This window comes from Papio anubis, unplaced genomic scaffold, assembly GCF_008728515.1.
Source record: "Papio anubis isolate 15944 unplaced genomic scaffold, Panubis1.0 scaffold2090, whole genome shotgun sequence".
Taxonomy (NCBI): Eukaryota; Metazoa; Chordata; class Mammalia; order Primates; family Cercopithecidae; genus Papio; species Papio anubis.
Genome location: NW_022162122.1, coordinates 1,910 through 7,847, shown reverse-complemented (window position 1 = coordinate 7,847; position 5,938 = coordinate 1,910). Strand labels below are relative to the sequence as shown.

The 5,938-nt window shown below is 32.2% G+C and overlaps 1 non-coding gene across 1 annotated transcript; it reads left to right on the top strand.

Moving 5' to 3' along the window:
- The first annotated feature begins 5,400 nt into the window (after positions 1-5,400).
- On the top strand, positions 5,401-5,507 carry LOC116272807. The gene has a single exon (XR_004181367.1). It is a non-coding gene; the product is annotated as a U6 spliceosomal RNA (small nuclear RNA).
- The last annotated feature ends 431 nt before the right edge of the window (positions 5,508-5,938 follow it).

Genomic DNA, 5,938 nt, shown 5'->3' with positions numbered 1-5,938 from the left:
AGGAAGAACATTTTTAATAAGTTAATTATTTTACTACTTATTCTCTATTAACAATAAATTACTATAAGTTGAAAACCAAAAAGCAAATAAAGAACAATATTATTGCAAAATGTTTGTTATGCCAAGTCTAAGTTTTATTAAAAAAGACAAAGTATCAAAGTTCAATGATCTAGCAAAATTTAAAAAAAAGTATTTAATTAAAAAATGTAAAAATTGTAGAGTTTAGTTGGTAATACATACATAAAAAGTTTTAAACTGTGTAGAAGTTTTTTTTTTATAGGACAAGTCTTATACTGTATGATGTCTAATAAAGTCTTATTTTTTGAAGACAAAAATAATAACTTTTTTTTTTAATAGGAAAAGGTATTTTATATGAATATATATTAGATGGTGTCTTGCTCTGTCGCCCAGGCTGGAGTGCAGTTGCGCGATGTGGACTCCCTGAAACCTCTGCCTCCCGGGTTTAAGCAATTCTGCCTCAGCCCCTTGAGTAGCTGGGATTACAGGCGCGCACCACCACACCTGGCTAATTTTTGTATTTTTAGTAGAGACAGGATTTCACCCTTGTGGTCAGGCTGGGCTCAAAATCCTGATTTAGTGATCCACCTGCCTCTGTCTCCCAAAGTGCTGGGATTACAGGCATGAGCCACTGTGCCCGGCATATTTCTTTTTTAAAAATAACTAAATTTTATGGTAACTATTGTGAAGTCTAAATCAAAAAACATATATGAACCTATTTGGATTCAAATAAAGCAGGAACATAAAATACCAAGTAAGTTTTGATTCTTGTGAAAAATAAATGAAGTAAATGAAAGTGCCATGAGAGACCCAAACTCTGACACTATATTTACAATGAACGCATAACTAAGGACCAAGTTCCATTAGAGTTCAAAAAGTAAGTTAATTACTTTTTAAAAAATATTCTTACATGTAGAAATTTAAGTCTAGATATGGAAGAAAGGGGAGGTTATAGAGGAAAAGTAAACATTTAGCTTTTCAGACGCTGCCTAGAATGTAGAGGAGCCTGTTTTTTGAGAGTCTGAAACACTTGTGTTGAACTGATCTATTTTATTAAGATTAAAAGTGCTAGAAATCTACTGGAAACAAAATAAGAGAAAGAAAAATTTTAAAAAAAGAAAACATTAATAAGAATATTTAAAACAACATAGCCATGTATTTGTGAGGTCATTAAAAGTACTTGTGTTACTTCCAAACTAGAGATTGATTAATCCAAAGAAAGCCTCACAGATTTTTGTTCTAGTCATGATAGACTAGCTATTTTAAACTTATCTTTCTGCTTCACACAGACATGAAACTTAAATTGAGCATATAGTAAAAGGAAAATTCTGGCTGGATGCGGTGACTTATGCCTGTAATCCCAGCACTTCGGGAGACCGAGGCGGGCGGACCACAAGGTCAGGTGATCGAGACCATCTGGCCGACATGGTGAAACAACGCCTCTACTAAAATACAAAAAATTAGCTAGGTGTGGTGTTGCATCCCTATAGCCCCGCTACTCAGGAGGCTAAGGCAGTGGAATTGCTTGAACCCGGGAGGCAGAGATTGCAGTGAGCTGAGATCGTGCCACTGCACTCCAGCCTGGTGACAGAGTGAGACTCCATCTCAAAAAAAATAAAAATAATAAAAAATAAAAAAAAAAAAAAGGAAAATTCTTTTTGTTAGTTTTAGGGAGTAAGAAATGCCAGGTTGTATCCTTGAAATAATCGAGGCAATTTAGGTCAGACAAATATTTGTCTCAGCTTCTCTAAGGAATATTTCCTGGCTTAAATGTAGGGCAATAGGAGCAAATATAAATAATTTTCCCACGCAAAGAAGGCAAACATCAAATTTCAGACAGTTGAGGTGGCTTCAGATTGGGATTCAGGTACCAGATGCAGGAAGCCAAGGAGAAGGAAATCCAGAAAACTAAGAGAATTTTCCTTTTATTTTCAGTTTTTTTTTTGTCTTTTGAACTACATGTGCACATAGTGACACTTGAAGAGACTGGTAGAGAGCAGCTGCTGGTTGGAATGCACCTGAGAAGATTTTAGCAATTGCACAGAGAGTGGAATATAGCAGGGGTTTGGTCTTAGCCAGAGCAGAGATTCCTCAAGCACCCCAGACACTCATTTGAGGGTGCATTACAGTTATACCCTAGAAGTAAAGGCTATTTTCTATTGGCGGTTAAAAAAGCAAATAAACCACAAACCAACCACATAAAAAACCCTTTCATATTTCCTTAAAAAAAAACTATACCAAGGCATTAGTAGAAGTAATGAGAATTGCCAGTAATTTAACTATCTGCCAGGAAAAAATAAGCCAAAATTATTTATAGAAAGGTCTCTAAAATATATTTTCAACAATGTTGATTAATAAGTTATAACATATACAGAAAATCAGAATAAAGTGATTGATAATGAAAATATAAAATAATAAACATAAAGAAACCCAGAGGTGATCCAGACATTACAGTTAGCCAATAATGTTTAAAAGAAAGGAAAGATGTACAAAATAAATAAGATGTAATATATAAAAAAGTACAATATGTATTTAAAAAACAAAAGTCAATACATTATTGCTGGATATAAAAACAAACTCGGTAAAGAAAATAAAAATAGCAAATTGAAATAGTAAAAGAAATGTTAAAAGAAAGTGGTGAATTGCAAAAATATACAAAATAAATAAAAAAGAATGAGAAATACAAAAATAAAAATTGAAAAATATGAAACAGTAAAAAAGAAAGAAAAGAAGTAAATCAAATCTACTTGTAATTGGATTCCCAGAGGAGAAACAAAGATAATGAGACAGAGCATTATTTTGAGAAATAATAGTCGAGAGTTCTATATTTGATTTTTAAAAATCAACAGATTCAAGAAGTTCAGCATATTTCAAAAACAAAATCACTGTATTAGTTTGTTATCACAGTGTTACAAAGATCTTCCCAAGACTGGATAATTTATAAAGGAAAGAGGGTTAATTGACTCACAATTCCACAGGGCTAGGGGGTCCTCCGGAAACTTACAATAATGGGGAAAGGGGAAGCAGGCATGTCTGAAAAGGTGCAGGCAAGAAAAAGAACCTGTGAGAGCACAGGGAAAACTACCATTTCTAAAACCATCAGATCTCATGAGAATTCACTCACTATTAGGAGAACAGCATAAGGGAAACTGCCTCCATAATCCAATCACTTCCCTCCCTCCACACGTGGGGATTACAATTCCAGATGAGATTTGGGTGGGGACACAGAGCCAAACCATATCAATCACAATTACAAACAAAATGACTATTATAATACTAACAAACATCAAAGACAATGAGAAAATCTCTAAAAGCAGCTAGAGAAAACAGTAAAAATCACTTTTAACAGAAACTATGAAAGACACAAAAAAAGAATGATGCCTTCACAATTATAACTGGGAGAATTATTTTGAATTATCTTCAAAAATTAAAGTATGAATATTTTCTAACAAAGCTGAGGAAATTATTAAACAGTTTTCTTCCTTTACAAGAAATAGTAAACATGTTTTCAAGTTAAAAAATAATGATTTAATATAAGAATGGAGAGGTAAAAAGAAATACACCACTCTGGAAAGGACAAAATAATTGAGTAAATATCAAAATATATTAGCTGTTTACATTTTAAACAACAGCAAGGCTGGGTGTGGTGGCTCACACCTTTAATCCCAGCACTTTGGGAGGCCAAGGCAGGTGGATCACTTAATGTCAGGTGTTCAAGAGCAGCATGGCCAACATGATGAAACCCCGTCTCTACTAAAAATACAAAAATTAACTGGGTGAGGTGGTCCATGCCTGTAATCCCAGCTACTCGGGAGACCAAGGCAGGAAAATAGTTTGAACCCAGGAGGCAGAGGTTGCAGTGGGCCCAGATGGTGCCACTGCTCTCCAGCCTGAGTGACAGAGCTAGAGCCAAGACTCCACCTCAAAAAACAAATAAACAAAACAATAGAAATATTTCGTAGGGTTTATAATACGTTTAGAAGTAAAATGACAAAAACAGCAACACTGAGAAATAAATAGAAATTGTTGTATTTTTTAATATAATAAGATAATACATTTAAGATAAATTAGATATACATACATTTGGTAATTTACAAGGTATTTGCTAAATATGGTTATACTAACAATTATGATAAATATTAGTAAAGGAGAAAGTTGAATAACCAAAACCTGATTAATGCAGAAGGAGAAAAAAATGATAGGAAAGGAGAAAACAACAAAACAACACCTAAAAACAACAGCATCAACCACAGAGGAAGAAAACAGAACATAGAGAAAACAAGTGATAAAATAGCCGACCTAAACCAAAATACGTAAATAATTGAATTAAATGTAAATGGATTCAGTACTACTTCAACCAAAACACATATTATGAGATTGAATTAAAAATAAATGCAACTACTTACTGCTTGAAGAATACCTGTTAAATAACGAAATGCTGTAGGTTGGAAGCAAACATATACAAACCAACTGACATGTCTTTATTACAAAAAAGACCAAGCGGTCCTTCAGAAAAGTAAATGTGACAAACATTAAAGAGAACTATTTCATAATTATAAAACGGTCATTTCAACAAGAAGATATAATCAAATTTTGTATGCACTTAATAATATCTTTATTTTAAGTAAAGAAACAGGTGATAGAAATTTGTGGCTTTAAGTGCCTATGTTAGAAGTAAGTGAAGCTTGAATATCAATAATGTCAGCTTAAAAGTCAGAAATAAGATGAGAAGTTCAAGTTTAAAGAAAAACAGCAGGAAAAAAATTTTTAAATGAGAAAGCATTGAGATAGAAAACAAATATTCTGTAGAGAATATCAGTAAAGTAAAATTTTGCAGCTGTAGAATGATATTACAAAACCTCCCAAGACGGATCTAGAAACAAAAGAGAGAAAACAAATTATCAATATCTTGAACAAAATAGGAGATATCCATATAGGTTTTACAGTTAATGAAAGAACATTGATGGATATTATGAATAATTTTTGCCAATAAATTTGAAATTTCAGATGAAATTTACAAATTAGTTGAAAGTTAAAATTTACCAAAATAGGTACAAGAAAAAATAATCTAAAAATTATCTTATATGTAACATAAATTAACATTTTTATTAAACACTTTCCTCAAAGAAAATTCCAGCACTGTGTAAGTGTAACGACACAACTCTATTTCACAAGTCAGAAAATGCCTTTATTTCATGTTAGTCTTAATTAAATTTAGTGAGCATAGAATTTTTAATTGGCTATTATGTTACATCAACAAATGGAAGATATTTAAATCTTCCTCGGTTTCCATTGTTGCTGTTGAAAAATCAGCTTTCAGTGACTTGTTCCTACAATGTTAATGTTTTTTTTTCTCTCTATTAATGTTAAGAATATTCTTTTGTACTTGCTTTGACAGCACACACAGTAACATTTGCAATGTACAGGGAAGATTAACTGATCTGCTGCACAAAGATGACACACAAATTTATGAAGATGGTTCTTTTTATTTTCCTTAAATTTTAGGTAATTTTCCAATGATGTATATTTTCTATTTTTTTCCAAAGTCTTTGTCAATTTTCATAGTTTCCAGGTTTCTGCCAAAATTTTCCAGTTTGACTTCTATCTCACTCTAAATAAAAGCATGATTGTTTTATAGTATGTGTCTGATAAACGCAAACATTTTCCTGTTGAATTCTTCTATTGTTTATCCTGTCCTTTGTTTCCTATTTATGTTGATTTGTAGACTAAAGGTCCTCATTATTTTGGCTGGATGCTAGACATTATGGTTTAAATTTATTTTTAGAAAAGCAATGTTTGATGTATAGGGTTTTTAAAATCTCTCCTAAGAGAATTATTTTATTCTGTCATTTACTTTGTGTCACTAACAATAGATCATCATTTTAATCTAAACACATGGCTTGAGATTTTGAAAGGACGT